Source organism: Dendrobates tinctorius, unplaced genomic scaffold, assembly GCF_039654945.1.
Source record: "Dendrobates tinctorius isolate UK_male_01 unplaced genomic scaffold, ASM3965494v1 ptg000158l, whole genome shotgun sequence".
Lineage (NCBI taxonomy): Eukaryota > Metazoa > Chordata > Amphibia > Anura > Dendrobatidae > Dendrobates > Dendrobates tinctorius.
Window position 1 is genome coordinate 17,195,073 of NW_027361825.1, and position 16,899 is coordinate 17,211,971.

At 43.0% G+C, this 16,899-nt stretch overlaps 1 protein-coding gene across 1 annotated transcript in view; it reads right to left on the reverse strand.

Annotated features, from left to right (window-relative positions):
* PLEKHG2 (pleckstrin homology and RhoGEF domain containing G2) overlaps positions 1-14,969 on the reverse strand; it is a 113,820-nt gene extending 98,851 nt beyond the window's left edge. Inside the window, exon 1 of the mRNA XM_073549017.1 lies at positions 14,685-14,969. The gene's annotated coding sequence lies outside the window, so the exon portion shown is untranslated. The remainder of the gene's footprint in view (positions 1-14,684) is intronic.
* Between the last annotated feature and the right edge of the window lie 1,930 nt (positions 14,970-16,899).

A 16,899-nucleotide genomic window follows, 5' to 3' on the forward strand; every position in this document is an offset into this window, starting at 1 on the left:
TGTACATGGAAACCTCAGCCACAACAATGTAGTGGCAGGCTATCAGACGTCCTTTAATGTCCTTGTAGGGAAGTGGACTGACCTATGGACCTGTCTGAAGGAGAACACTGAATGTAAGATGGGCAGTAAATATACTTGACGTGAAATTGTATCTATGTATGGGGAAACAGCTAGAATTAGGAAGAGATGGTGTAGGACCGGGTTTTGGCCACTAGGGGGAGACAAAGAACAGCAGGAAAAGTAGACGGTGCAGTACTGAGGTTTGGCCACTAGAGGGAGACAAAAGAAAGCAGGGAAAGGACTTAACAGCAGCTAATGCTTAAGAAACCGCATAGTCATGGTGGGTGGGGTTACAGGGACTGAGAGGGGATTTCCAGGAGGGGAGATAAAAGGAGGGAGAGTCCCAGGGGCAGGGCAGACACCCAGGAGGAGACAGAAGAGAGAAGAGCTCAGGAGAAGACTGAGGGACGAGCTCAGAAAGGAGGGGAGAGAGGCGGAGACTCGGAGAGGGGGTTTGTTGTGAATTCACTTTCTGGCCTACCTCTGGTTTTTAGTGAAGGTAAGAGCTGGTTATATTGACAGAGGGGTCGCAAGTTCTCTTTCCGGGTTCCCTCTGGTGGTTACAGGAGGCAATGGAGCTGATCTAATTAACAGAGGTCTGCCACCTGATAATGAGGAGGACGATTGGACATCTGGAGTTTCTGATTGGATTTAAGACAGCCGACTCCCTCTATCCCTGCTGGTGATTTTTTCCTGCCTCCTGAGTTCTTAGTCCCTGCATGCTCAAGCTAAATGTTCTTTTGCTATTCTTCACATTGTCCCTGATTAGATTGGCCTCTCTTTGCTTTGCTTTCAGAATATACCAGAGTGCTGATATAGTGGGCGAAGTCTAGTGACTTAAGTGTTTTTTCTATCAGACGTGTTGGGAATTTTTTGCAGGTTTTTTTGCGTGATTCCAGACAGTGTCTTTCCTTTCCTGTCCTGTCTAGTTAGTTTGAGCCCCATCGTTTTCTCAGCCTATTTTCCTACCTGCGTTTGTGTTTTCATCTTGTCTCACCGACAATATATGTTTGGGGGCTATCTATTGCTTTGGGGTCTGCTCTGGGGCAGTTTAGATTTCCCCTTTCTTGCTTTAGGGTTATTTAGTTCTCTGGCTGTGTCGAGGCGTCTAGAATCATCATAGGTACGCTCCACGGCTACTGCTAGTTGTGTGGATAGGATCAGGGGTCTGCAATCCGCTTAGTTACCAACCTCTCTGGTTTTCTGTGGCTTAGCTTGGTCTTGCTTTCCTCCTCGGTGACCCAATCATAACAGGGGTTGCCCTGAGAAGACAGCTGCAGGTCAGGAAGACTCTGACCAGAGAGGGCCTGGGTACCGAACGGCTGGGCACCGAAGGAGCAGTAAGTGTCGCAGTGGGCAGACTTGATCGGGGGAAACGCTGTGGCCGTGGGCCTAACAGCAGCCACGGTGGAAGAACCCAGGGTCTTTGCCAAACAGGAGCAGGAGGTGACAGGTACCCAGGTCTAGGAGCAGGAGCTGTTGTGGTTGCGGTGGATGTCAAGAGGACACCCAATAAAGTTTTGGACCTAATTGAAAGGATTCCTGTGTCTGCCTCCAGTCTGTTCCACAGCCGAAAGGGACTACCCCCCAGTCACCACACGTACCTACATCCTCGCACATGCCACTTACTTTTGTCGCAGGCGACCTAGAGTGTTCCGGAGGAGCTCTTAGTAAGGACACCCCACTCCCTGGATCTATCATACGTTCTCCATCCTGCCAGATGGGACATAGTCATGACGCCTCATTGGCCGAGCAATCCACACTATAAAGTAGACCTGCATAGCATATACTTCGCTGTTCTCGGCTACAGTCCAATGGCGCATTCGCCGCCACCCCTTTTCTGGACACCACCCTTATTTGGGTCACCGCCCCCTTTTGGGAATCCACCTACTTTAGGGTAACCGCCCCTTTTGGGACTCCACCCCTTTTTTGCCATCATCCCTGTTTGGGTCACCATTCCCTTTTGGGACTCCACCCCCTTTCGGGCTATCATCCCTCCTTGGGGTGCACGCTGTTTCTTCCCCATGGTACTCTCATGTCCCTCACCGCCTGCGCACAGCAGTCTATCCGCCCCAACAGTTCCTCACAGTGAGGCTCTGCACCGCTCTGTCCGGCTCCGCAAGGCTCTGCACAGCCAGGCTCTGCAAGGTTCTGCATCTCTCTGCATGGCTTCGAACCGCTATGCACGGTTCTGAACGGCTCCACAAGGCTTTGCCCCTCTCTGCATGGCTCCACAAGGCTCTGCACCTCTCTGCACGGCTCTGCACGGCTCTGCAAACTTTGTGTACGCGCCGATCCACAGCAGACCACCCAGAGTTCGTGGGCCCCACCGATCCACAACAAATCTTTGCAACCTCCCCAAGTTACCGCCAGAAGCTTTTAATCTTCATGGCCCCGCTGAGCCACCACCAGATACTTGCTGTACTCCTCCCAGGTACCTCCTGGACCGATGTCCTCATTCTCCACCAATTGTAGGGATACGTACTCACTTAGGTGTGGCAGGAGGAAAAACGGTAGGCGTGCTTCCTTAAAAGTGTCCGTGTGGGTTTATTTTCTCCATAAACCCAGCAGCACAAACACAAAATCAACAGCCTTCAGATATGGCAAACAACACCAAACAGTCTTTAACCAGGCTCTCTGTTCCCTCAGGCCTGAGGGCACATAGGCTGGACAATGTCCAGCCCGGAGGCTCGGTCTGGAGCCACACACACAGGAGGCCTACTACCTCCCAAGTCACAAACCATTCTGTAGTGTCCAGCCTGGACACATGGAAATATGTCCACCTTGACAGACTCCCAAACACTCACTGCCATGTGCCAAACACACCTCCATTAGGTAGGATGTAACACACTCACAGGTGAGGTATGTGGCACATGGGTTGGTCACATGATTGTGACATCACTGCTGGTCCTTAACCACCTGCAGGTCCTGCATGGAAAAAGGGGTACAGTGAGCACCCTCATCCAGAGGTGAGGTATGTGGGTAGACAGACCCACCGATCTCTCAGAGCTACCCGCAATCCGCCTCCAGGTGTTCTAAATGACAATTTAGTGCTTACGTGCACTAAAGACAAAATACTCTGGGTTGTATTGCAGGGAGATGCCATATCTGCGACACATACCTCCCATTTATTACACGGCCACCAGCCTCCTTACAGGGGCTACAACTGCAGTAGAGTGTTGGTGGTGTACATGGGCATGTCCATATAAATGAGCAGGACACATGTATGTGGCACCGTCTAGTGCTGGCTTCTGAAGGAGTAAGCTGAGGATCTATCAGTGAGCTCATTCTGTTGTTCCAATAAGAGATTTTGCAATTGATTTATCTTTTTTTCTGAGCTCCTCTTAGCTTATTTAGGACTACAGACAAAAATAAAAATGAACGTGCTGGTGAAATAAGCTCCAATCAAAATCAAACGGTGCACAATTTCAAACATTGTAAAACTGATTTTTTTTTTGTCTCAAATACATGCATTTAAGCGAAAAAAAATATCCCCAAGCAAAATCTGTGAACAGTTGTCATGCAGGACACCAGTATCCAATGGTACACCAAGAGGTATTAGATGGTGGGCAGGGTGGAGAGAATAGAGACACCCAGGACCAACTTTGGAAACCTTTGAGTTTGGCTCTGACCCTAACACTTCTACACAATTTTTAAGCCCCTCCATCATGATGATTGTGAGATAATTGAGATTGATACACTGCCATACACCGTTGTATGTGAAACCCTATTTTCTACATATTGGCTGCAGATAAGAGGTAGGTTTGGGGCGGCCAATACATTTATAAGAATTTCTGCGCTGCGTTCTTCTATGGTTGGAAGACCGCTGGCAACAAGCCATTATTGTGGCTCTATAAAGGTTCGCCAGTCCCCCATACACAGGACATTTACATTTTAAATTTCCACTGTTAATTAGCCCACCATACCCTTTTCAGCAGGACCTCTCCTAATTCTTGCTCATACCCTGCCTACCCCTCCATCTCCCGCTTTCCATATATACGGGAATTTCACAAAAAGCGACAGCCCGGTGCCAATAAAGCCTGGCTTCCCGGGATTCATTAACACAATTACTTTTCATTTCCTCATATTGGTGATGGGAGTGTAATCTCATAACAGACTCACACCCAGAGTCAGAAAATTACTGGGGCTGTCGACACCAAAAGTAAGAATGGTCTTCGTAGACTATTGTGCGCTCGACAATTCAGGCCTCTTTCACCGGCATCCTCTCATTGAAAGAAGAGAAATGAATATCAACGTCTAAATAAAATCTGTCCAGCATTAGACTCAGTAACTGGGCCATCTTGGGTATTCACAACTTGTAGACTACTTGGTTCTTTACCATATTCCAGACATGCCGGTTCTACCATACTACACCGGACCATCCTGACAGGGATTTCCTTAAAATCACTATGGCCTCTTCAAATGTAAGCATGAGAGGGTAGAAGGATTGTTGAGATGGATTGGTTGCAGTCGTGTAAATTGAAGATTCAATATTTCACTGCTTTGGACCTCATTTGCCACCCAGATGATGATGTCAGCATGAAATCAGCTGTATACGCACCATTTGTGTAAATCCAGAATGATGTCCTCACTGTACAACCAAACAAAAACAACCTCAGTATTCCATATTGCATAAATGTCCAATGGAACCATCATAACCCGATGGTAAATGTCACCTCTGCAGTCCTGCTATTCACCATTTGTATTAGTCTGCAGTGATGACATCACTGTACAACTAAAAAATGTCATAAATAATCCGCATTCCATAAATGTTTAGTGGGACCATTATAAACCAATGGTGATTGCTACCTCTGCAGTCTTTCTATACACATTTATATTAGTCTGCAATGATGACATCATTGTAGAACATAAAAAGGTTACTAATGCTCTGCATCCCATAAACTTCCAATGGAACCATCAGAACCTGATATTAATTGTAACCTCTGCAGTCATTCTATTCACCATTTGTATCAGCCTGCAGTGATGATATCATTGTACAACTAAAAAAAAGATCAATGCATTGCATCCCATAAATGTTTCGAAGGATAAATTACACACCAATGGTGGTTGGTTGAAATGGTGAAACATTATAATGGTGAATAGTAAAGTTATAATTGGGAAACATTATAAACCATAGGTGATTGTTACCTATGCAGTCTTTCTATACACATTTGAATTAGTCTGGAATAATGACATCATTGTAGAACAAAAAAAATAATCAGTTCTTCACATCCCATAAATGTCCAATGCAACCATCACAACCCGAAAGTAATTGTAATCTCTGCAGTCCTGTTATTCACCATTTATATTAGTCTGCAGTCTACAAACCCCAAAAATTTCATCATTACTAGGCATCCCATAAATATCCAATGGAACCATCACACCACGATATCAATTTGTATCAGTCTGGAGTCATGATGTCATTGTTCAACCAAAAATACAAAAATATCATCAATACTCCGCATCCCATAAATGTCCTATTGAACAATCACAACCCAATATTAATTGTAACCGCTGCAGTCCTTCTATTCACCATTTGTATCAGTTTGGAGTGATGATGTCATTGTGCAACTAAATAAAAGTCATCAGTATTCCGCATCCCATAAATATCTTATGAAATCATCACAACCACATAATTGTAACCTCTGCAGACTTTCTACATTCCAATTGTATGAGTCTGCTCTGATGACATCATTATAAAACAAAAATAACATCATCCAAACTCTGCATTCCATAAATGTCCAATTAAAACATCACAACTCAATAGAAATAGTAATGTCAGTGGTCTTTCTATACTCCATTTGTATCAGTCTTCAGTGATTACATCATTGTACAACTAAAAAAAAGTCATCCATACTCCATATCCCACAAATGTCCTATGGAACCATCACAACCCATTAGTAATTGCAATCTCTGCAGTCCTGCTGTTTACCATTTGTATTAGTCATCAACACTCCGCATCCCATAAATGTCCTGTGGAACAGTCACGGTGCAACCTGTGCAGACGCACAGGGGCCCAAAAGATAAAGGGTCCCATTTCTACCTCAAAAGCAGGTGCAATTTGGCATTTTTAGGAGCTCTTGGGCTGAAAAAGGCTCAAATATTGTTCTTGCACATCGGCCCTTTTGTTTGTGTCCGCCAGTGATCACGACCCAATATTAACTGAAACTTCTGCAGTCCTGCTATTCACCATTTGCATTAGTCATAAATATTCTGCATCTCATAAGTTTCCTATGGAACCATCACAACCCGTTAGTAATTGCAACCTCTGCAGTCCTGCTATTCACCATTTGTATTAGTCATACCATGAATGTCCAATGGAACCATCACATCTCGATATTAATTGTAACCTCTGCAGTCCTACCATTCACCATTTGTATTAGTCATCAATACAGTGCATCCCATAAATGTGCACAACCCAGTAGTGATTGCAACCTCTACAGTCACTGATGTTAACTGGGAGTAAATCTAATATTGCTATAAGGGTGGGAGATCTGGTAAACTGAGGTAGCAAATGAACATCTCAGGGAAAAAAAAATTAATTCCAGGCCTGACGGGCTTCATTTATGCAGATATACAGGGAACTGACATGCAACCAACAACCTAAATTAATTATTTGATGACAACTTATACAGCATTGTCACCATCAGGCATTATTCTTTGTAGGTTATCTTGAAGTTAAAGCGTTAAAAGGTCTGCTTAGGTCATCAAGGGCTGAATTCCCAAATCAAAGGATTTTGCTGGTGTTCGGAATTCTTATCCCTTTAATTTCCAGACTGTTCAGCTCAGGTTTCAGGGCAATACTCTGGGGGAAAATATAAGGAGGGTCCGAAAACAAAGTCAAAATTAGAACTTCTCATGGTAGTGACTGTTTTCGACTGTTGGCACAGCCCAAGTTCGAGCATTCAGCATCCCCACAGGGATAAATCTATCCTGTCCTTTTTTACTGGAATCGAATATAAACAGGGTTTGGAAGTCAAAATGCGTTTAGTGGACTTACTGTTCACACATGGGTTTTCGGAGCAGTGGTGTGGCATTCTTCTATCGCAAGTGCCCCATGTTGAGCAAAATAAATAATATGTTTCAGAACTTTTTTAATAGTTGTTCTACATCCATCCTATATTCCTGCATTTATATTGCTCAAGATTTCATTACTTGCTACAAATATTCTACATGAAACATGCACAATAATGTTAACATTGTGCAACTTACAAGCCGAAGAAAAACAAAAAGAAAACCCATGACGATACAAAATGTGTTTACGCCAACGCACAAGAAGGGAGGTGCGTCTCCTGTGCACGTGATGCAGCGTGTTTCGCACAAAAGGACATTTTGGTGCACGCTGCGGTGTGCATTACACACTCGCTTTAAAATCTTGCTCTCTGACCCTTCCAAATATGGAAACAATCAGTTTCCAAAATATCTGACATGTTTCCAAAAATACTTTTGGGATCAGATATCGTAAAACGCTTTCTACATAATATGAGCTGGTGTGAGAGGCCTCAGAGCTCCAACAAAAAGCATGTTTTCTCACAGTCAATACGCTCTGATGCATTCATGGACAACTAAGATAGAGTATATATAGTATACATAGTCAGTTCATGGACTGCATGTATGTCACAACCTTGGGGTACCATTGGACCTTGCCGTCAAAAGAACATACTGGCAGTGGTCAAGAATGTGGCTACTTTGGGCACTCATAGTCCATCCTTCCACCCCACATAGATAATAACGTCCTTGCATTTTACTTTTAGCTAGAGATTTTAGTTATCCTTGTTCAGAGTTCCCAGTAGAGCACCAATTAGATGTATGTAAGAAAGATTCCTCTATCATGAAACTCCAACCAGGACTATAGACTGTCGAAGAGCATAGAAGGTCTTCATTCACACTATTCTGTAAACCCCCTTGAAATTGTGGCTGAGAATGAGTCATATCTCAAATGAAGTTTGGATATAGTTCTGTCAGTTAATTATTTTGGCAGATCCAATTTATTTCCATGACCCACCATTGGTGAACATCTTTCCCCATCAGCGAAAGTGACACCAAATGAATGGTCAACCATGTAACATGTAGCCTGGGACAACGCCATCAGAATGAGAGCTGTTCTCTGTTAAGATGACTCTCCCCTCCTTCTTTTCGAGTAGAAGGTCATCTTATAAAAGATCCACGAGACAAACCCCTTTCACTACAAAGTGATCCGAAGGTCTAAGTGAATGACAACTTCTCTGCACTCTCTTGTGTTATCATTTTCTTCTGTCTCCTTCACTACCCAAGATTGAGAAGAAATGAAAATCTTAAATCATTGGTTGATATATGGCTTCTCTACAAGTAATATCCATGGAGGATAGGGTAGAGAACTTCCTTTATCATCTAAGTGGTGGAAAGGAAGCATCTTAGGATCGTCTAAATTTCCTAACATTCAGTGAGAATACCACTGCTGGTTCCATATGTCCTATAAGTAATATTAGCAACCAAAGTTTAAGCTTTGAGCTTCTCAACTCCGGGCAAATATTCAGTTGACTACCCGAGACCTGGATCTAGATACCCTGACCAATGTAGAGTGGCTTGTAGAGACACTCCTTGACACCCAAGCTTGGAGGCACATGCTCCGTCTATACAATTCAAAAAGGATATGGTTGGACTATATGGCATATGGAGGCTCACTTAAGATGGACCATTTCAATATTCTTCTTTTTAGGATTGCTTGAGGACCCTACCCCTTCATCCCCAACCTCATGTCTCTGATTATATCCAGGTACCCATATGTTTTAGGGTGATGACCACATAGTAATGGAGATTTAGTGACTTTGATCAGGACTGGCAATATTTGTGTGTCTAACTTTTACATAATAGGACCCTCATATTTGAGTTGGAGAAAAATGGGACATTAAATATGTGGTATGTGAAAGTTCAGCGCTGGGACTATTTATCCAAATCTACTTATAGATTGAGGATGGGGAGGGGGGCGCTCTAATTGTTTCCTACAATCCTCTAATTACAGGGCTCATTTTAATCATTAGAAGACTAAGGAACATGATAAAACACATCACAAGGCAGCAATAATGATAGCAGAATTTCTCAGAAATCCTTCACATAATTGCTCCCTGTCCTTTTTCTGCTTGATCATTGCATAGCCGCTCTTTTCACTTGACCCAAATCGTTATTACTGGAGCAGAAGATCAGTCTACTTTGAGATGACCCCTGACCGTCTCTAGGAGAAGTCATTTCTAACCATATTTGGATCTGCAAGATGTTTAAGGGGTCGTACGGGATTAGAAAAACATGGCAGCTCGCTTTCACCCCAAAACAGCACCACCCCTGACCACAGGCTGTATGTGGTATTGCAGCTTTTCCCCAATCACTTCAAAGGAGCTGAACTGTGCAATCTGTGGATACATGAGGCACTGTTTTGGGGAGAAAAAAAATCTCATATATTTTCTCTGATTCTGTTCACTCCCTTTAATGGCAAGAACTTTATAGAGGTTGTCCCATAAACACCATAATCCACCAATTTACGGGTAAGATGATGATTAATGGGGTTCTGAACACTTGGACACCCACTGATGCCAAGAAAGGGGGTCCTACAGTTCACTGTGTGAATAAACAGTAATGAGCATGTGCGACCACTAAAGGAGTGGTGGTCGCACATGCTCACTACTGCTTCATTTACACAATAGACTTTAGATTCTCTTTTTGGGGTCAATGAGGCTCTTAGAAGCCGGTCCTTCGGGGATCATACGATTATCATCTCTCCCAAGGATAATTAATAAATCCTGTTCATGGAACAGCCCTTTTAATTATTATTTTTAGTACTGGGAAAGCAAAACATTACATGGAGTCCACTGAAATCAATGCGTTTCCACTTTTTAACCCCCTGGTATCTGCTAATAGACGAGAAGACTCAAATTAATTCTTCATGGTATATTCAAATGACACTAATCATTTATAATTTCCAAAAATCCAAATATTGCATCTTCCTAGAAGTCTGTGTGAAAATGCATATTGGGAATACCCAACCCCCACCCCTGCGGCCCAGATCATCCAGATCAGCACTCGGGAAACAAATTGCAGCACAGACCATATAACATAGTTAGAGCACCACATGTGTGCAGTTATATGGCCCATTTTGACATAAAAATATACAACCCCTTTAATCCCCCAGGAGGTGATTGACATCTCCAGTAATCTCCAGAACGTTGCCCGTTACACTGAATTACTTGCAAAAAGCGTGACCCGTCAATATACATCAAATCCAGTGACATGATTTATTTTTTACGTTTCATTCTGAAAAGAGATATGAATTCATTTCATGTCCTCATATTAGTCTGTAAACTCTGCTACATGACTGCTTAAGTGTCAGATATAATGACCAGAGACTAATAGTTCCACACTGGAAAGTGCTATTACAAAAGCTTAAACAGCAACATTAGTTTATAAACTAAAAAAAAAAAAAATATGGGATGGGATCTACTTTCTGGGATCCACTTTCTGGTATTTACTCTATGGGATACACTATCTGTGACCTACTGCATGGAATCTGCTCAATATGGCATCCACTCAATGGTATCTACTCTATGAGACACACTGTCTGGGAACTGCTGCATGGAATTTGCAATATGGGTTCCACTCTGTGGATCCTACTCTGCGGAATCTACTCCATTGGATCTATTTGGTGGGATACACTCTATGTTTCCTACCCTATGGGATCCACTCAATGGTATTTAATTGATGGGATCCACTCAACAGTAGCTGCTCTATGGTACCTACTTCATGGGATCCACTCCAAGTTATCTACTCTATGGGATCCACTCAATGGGATCCATCAGATGATATCCACTACATGTTATCTGCTTCATGGTGTCTATTTCATGAGATCAGCTATATGTTATCTACTCTATCCCAACATATAATGAACACAGCGTAAGCTAAATAGCAACATTAGTCTGTAAAAACGAAAGAGATATTTAGGTATTTACTATCTGGGGTCCACTTCATGTCATCTACTCTATGATATCCACTGTATGGAATCTACTATAAGAAATCTCCTATAAGTTATACACTCTGTGGTTCTTAATTTATAGGATCCAATCTATGGGATATACTCCGTGAAATCCACTCTATGGTATCTACTTTATGAGATCCACTCTATAGCAGCTACTTTATGGTACTTACTCCATGAGATCTAGTCTGTTATCTACTCTATGGTATCTAGTCCACGGGATCAACTGCGTGGTATCTACTTTTTTGGCATCTATCCTATGGGATCTATGCTATGGCATCTACTCTACTTTAGGACATGTACTTTATGGGATCCACTCGATGACACATACTCAGTGCTATCTACTATAGGGATCCAGTCGATGACATCTACTTATGGGATCCAATCTATAGCATCTACTCCATGGGACTGGCTTGGCCGGATGTGGAAGACTTTGTTCTTTCCCTATACCACTATTGTTGGGACTGTTTTGCCCACCAACACTACAACGAGAAATTACATCTATGGCCTAAAATGTAGGGCCTTTCCCCATCATTAGGGTCATGCTGAGCAGTTACAAAGCGTCTAAAATCTCTCTCGCCATGGAGGAGTGTTTTGACGTCTCCACATCTGAGCGTTGGACAATTTCCATTACATCACTAAATCTGACCTGCAGACTCAGGATGGGATGGAATTGTTGGCAGCCCAAATGATTCAATGGATTCCATTGTCATGTAATGGACAGCGCTATCATATAATAAAAAGCAGATTTGCCCAATGTCAGGAGGTGAAACTTTCACTCGGTTACCATTTCGCTTATTGGAAACTTCTGTCATACACAATAAAATCAGAAAATTCACTGGCATCATTCTCTGTAGCACCATCATACATGTGAAACCAATTTTACCTACAAGAACGCAGAGCTGGTCACCAGGCAAAATTATTATAAATTATAAAAGAATGCAAAACATATGAAGAAGGCGGTGTTCATTGTAAGCCAACGGTCAAGGAAACAGGTTCAATGAAAAGCAGAAGGTGGACTACCAAGTGTAGCCAAAATCTATTGGGATGGTATAGCTTGAGATATCCTCTCATCAAACCCCTGGTCATGTTTACCTACTGGGGGTCCAACGTTGGACTGGCTCACAAGAAGATCCTCCAGTTGGCTATGGCCATGGTCAAGAAAGAAAGAGACATACATCCAAGTGATTGCCCCTAAATTCACTTCCGAATGGGGCTGTCCACTCAATTTTATCTCCACCTGACATCATCATGCACACTAGATGTTTGGCTGATCTGGACAACTGATATATATAGGGGTCTTAAAGGACAATGTTGTTTCAGTCCCTGGGTCCACCAGAGGGTTGTCGAATGTTGTGATGAGCCATTCCAACCTTCCATGATATGTACACAGTGGGTAAAATTAATTCTGATGATCCTCAGGTCTACACGTTGGATGTGAGCACTTTCTTAGATTTCACCAGGGTGACAAGCCTTGTGGGGAGTTGTATTCTGCTACTTCCAAACAGCTATGCTATGGGAAGACACATGGCCAATGTAAGGGAGGGACTTCATGTGCCAAAGGTTACATGCCTACCGGCACCAAACCTTCAATAAAAACAATACACAATCTATGCACTAAAATGTACACTGGACTGCTGCTATGGGCATGTGGTATACATCAAATGTCAGCTGTGCTCACCAATGGTGCACATGACTTTTCAATGTGAATTCTTAGCATGTCTTGAAGGCAGCAAGCACTACTATGCAATGTACACATTTGGATCAGATGGTGCAGACCCTGGCAGTTAACCAGTCCACATAACAGGATTTAATATTTCCTGTGAAGCCAGAAAGATTGTAGACATGGTCCACCAAGTATGTATATTGCAGAACTGTACCCATATGTATGGTTATAGGTTGTGGAGCCAGTTAATCTTCTCCTGGTTCTGTTTAGCACCCTCTCACACTGGTCAACTGCAATGGAGAAACATTGATCAGGCCAACATCAACATTGCAATCTCAACCTACGGTAGAGATATGGAACATTCCATGGATATATGTGAGGCTACACCATGTACCTACCTGATGACACATTAAATTGGCAGCTGTCCTCTTGTATTGTCTATTTATCTGACACATCACAAAATACTAGCACCCCTGGAGTGCTCTGTCACACATAATGTAACACTGTTGGTCATACTAAAACAGTCTAGTTTATTAAAGGGTTGGAGTCGGACCTGACTCACAGATCAATGGTTTACTCACTTAACAACTATGTAAATGACTACCTTCCAAAGCGTAAATCTTCTTGCAGTGGATAAGCTACAAGCCCTTTTTCGGAATATGTGGCCTTTTAGTTGTTAAAAGTTCTTCAAAAAAGGAAATTGCTGGAACTTTTTAAGTTTCTTCAACTGGTAGAAAAGGAATTTGAGAACTGACCCTCAAAGGGATTGTTTGGAAAGGCAAGATGGCTATTTGCCCTTGGATAAATGTGGCCTAAACATGTATCTTGCTAACATGGAACTGATGTGCGCACTGATGTTTGGACCATGAGTCAAGGATTAGAAATAAGCAGTACATCGGAGGGGTCTGGAAAACAGACCTTAGCCGAAAAGTGAAAAACATGATGTTTATTGTATGAAACGACCAACAAGTATAAGGGAGGTAAATCTTCTCATCTTAACGTCTTACGTTTGCTGAAAACACAATATTTACACACATGTTCGTCTAACAAAGAGCTTAGGCCTTGACCGATTCAGAGGATTAGTGTATATCTGATGAACAGCTGTATTTACTGAGACAATATATCTTGAATAGCAAAGAAGGACAAATGATCAAGACCTTCTACACGCTGAGGACCATAAGACTTCACCAATTTTCCAGAATGAGCTCAGACCAAATTGGTAAAGCAATGAAGGACCTTATCAATGTGGTGGCCTCAAAGTCATTGAATGGATTCTACGGACTAATGACACTCACAATAGGAAGTCATCTGCATGTTAGAATGCTGGAAAGTTAAGTAATCTTACACAGATTTGGGACGGTATCGGTACACTTAGTTTCTGTCCTTCTATAACAATACACTATATTGACTGGCACTGAATTAGCATGAAAACATTAAGGTCTCAATCCAAAATCTTACTTTTCATCACAATTGTTCCATTGTCTGTCCATTCAGCTTCACCTGTTTATTCTCAAAATCTCACGAGTACTAAGAATATCATAGGTCAGGAGGACAATGATGAATCTCACGACTTGAAGAACATTTTCAAAGGGGTTCTGCCTCAATAATGGACACTTGGGGGGGGGCGTGTAGGGTGTAGAATAAAGAATGAGACCCTCCAAAAACCTAACCAAATACAACCCTACTTGAACATAGCTGACTCAGTGGGAATGATTGACCAATTTATCTCTGTAGGCTCTCAGGTCTTGTGAGATAGGACACAATGAGAGGAGACAATGTCGCATAAGGTTATACTAACAAGCTATGTATAACCCTATATCTTTTGTGGTGTTGTCACCCCCAATTGTAAGAAGAGATCCCAGGTCTGCATTTCAGCCAGTTTTAAGAGTCTCGTGCTCCCCACCTCTTTACTAGCTCAGCCCCCCATACTCCTATTGTTCTATGTTAGAGTGGTCTTACCTTATGTGTGCAACTCTCTGTGCCCCAGTTTGACGTTTACCGGTCAGACAAATGCCATCTGGTAGTCCCCCCTAAAAATAAAATAAAAATCACATCCTTATCCACATGAAGTGATGAAGTCCCTTTTTCTAAGTTGGAGGTTTGGCACTAAATCCTGAGGATGGTGCCCACATCCAAGTTTAAGGATAAAGTCAGATTCATTGACAGGGGTGCCCGTCTCCTTGAAGTCACAGGGGACTGGTGGGGTCTATGGAGAGAGAAAGAAGCTGGACAATCCAGAGGAAATAAGGGGCCAGGGCTGTGTAATCAGCCAGGGAGGGGAGGGAGAGAGAGAATGGGAGCAGGGGGAGGGAGGCACAGCTGAGAGGGGGAGACTGGGCTGGAGCAGTAACAAAACTCTCAAAAGTTTCCTGCTTCTCTTAACCTCTCCATTGCCAGACAGGAAGCCATGTTTGCTGGTACCGGTGCCCACCTACCTCTACGAAGGTACCTACCTCATTAGAAGCCACTGTGCACCAGATACTTTCCCAGTTTAGCAGGCACCAGATAACTAATTGCAACTTTTTTTTATACATATACTGTATGGCAGCTAATTATATATCTTTTTCTTTTAGACACTCATCAGTTTAGCAAATTTTCCAACACTGTCATGTTCTTTGTTCTGGAGCACACAACTCCCCAGCCTCACAGCTAGCCGGGGGGGGGGGGGGGGGGGGGCTGGTGTGCTCCAGATGATTGACAGTTCATAGTAGTGACTTGGCTGGTCCAAATTTTGCACCCTTCATTCCGGCTAGTAAAAGCAACTTTAGAGGACTGGTGAAATGATCCAGCCCGCTTCAAAGAAGCGCTTACAAGCTGAATAGCAAAGAGCTTACAAGCACGCAGGGACGGACATACTATTGGTGAAACCTAGGAACCCCATGGGGCCACTTCAACCTCCAAAGCAGGTAAAATTGTGCATTATGATGAGCCATTGGGCTGCAAGGGCCCATTATTGTTCCTGCACAGGGGCCTCTTCTGTCTGTGTCCGTCAGTGCAAGAAGTTGATCCTTGCCTAGGAAACCGGCCACTGCTTATAGACTGCAGAGGTGGCTGTTAATCTAGACATTGAGCAATAAACTATGGAATGAATCATCCCTCCATTCTTGAGAAAAAAGGGGATTTGAAAAATTGCAAAGTTGCACTTTCCAATTTTACCCATGAGATAAGAAAAAACTCAAAAGGGGGAAAATGTCCATAGAGACATAGCTAGGCTGACATATGCCCAGGATGCAGGTAGATGGGCATGAACAAGCCACATAGTATTTAGGGTAGCTATATTAGGACCAACATCCATATGGCCACCAATACCCCAGGTGAGAGGTAGACCTAACTAAAACTGAGCCCGCTACAAACAGGAGGTGCCCATGAAGCACAAGGATAGGTCTATACATTAGGGAATCTATAAGACCCCCTGTCGCGGAGTTTCCCTTTAATCATGATCAGAACATTTCTTATGCGCACAGATGTCCTATAATGGGAACGCTGTCATGGAAATTCATTCCAGACATCACATTCGAAGATTCACGTTGACCCATAACGGAAATGTCTGAACGATTTTATAGTGACAAAAATGATTAATATCATCAAGCACTGGGGACACAACTAAATAGTTGGACATGACAATGGCTTTGCTAGAGTTCTCATATATAGTGCTGGTACCTATAGGGTCCACCGCAGAATGAGAGCATGACATTGTGAGACAGTGGAGGTCCCAGTAATGAGGTCTCCGACGATCACACTTCTCTGACATGCTTAACCGATGTGCCGTAAAGTAGGAGACCTCCTTAAAACATCCCCTATTATATAATAGCTGTCTACAAATATCTAAAGGGCTGTCACATTGTAGAAGGATCAAATTATTCTCATTTGCACAAGGAAAGACTAGAAGCAATGGGATGAAACTGAATGGGAGGAGACACAGATTAGATATTAGAAAAAACTTTTTGACAGTTAGAGTGATCAATGAGTGGAACAGGCTGCCACGAGAAGTGGTGAGTTCTCCTTCAATGGAAGTCTTCAAACAGAGGCTGGACAGACATCTGAGTGGGATGATTTAGCGAATCCTGCTTTGAACAGGGGGTTGGACCAGATGGCCCAGGAGGTCCCTTCCAACTCTACCATTCTATGATTCTATGATTCTATAATGCATTATATGGATTACATATCTGCTGGT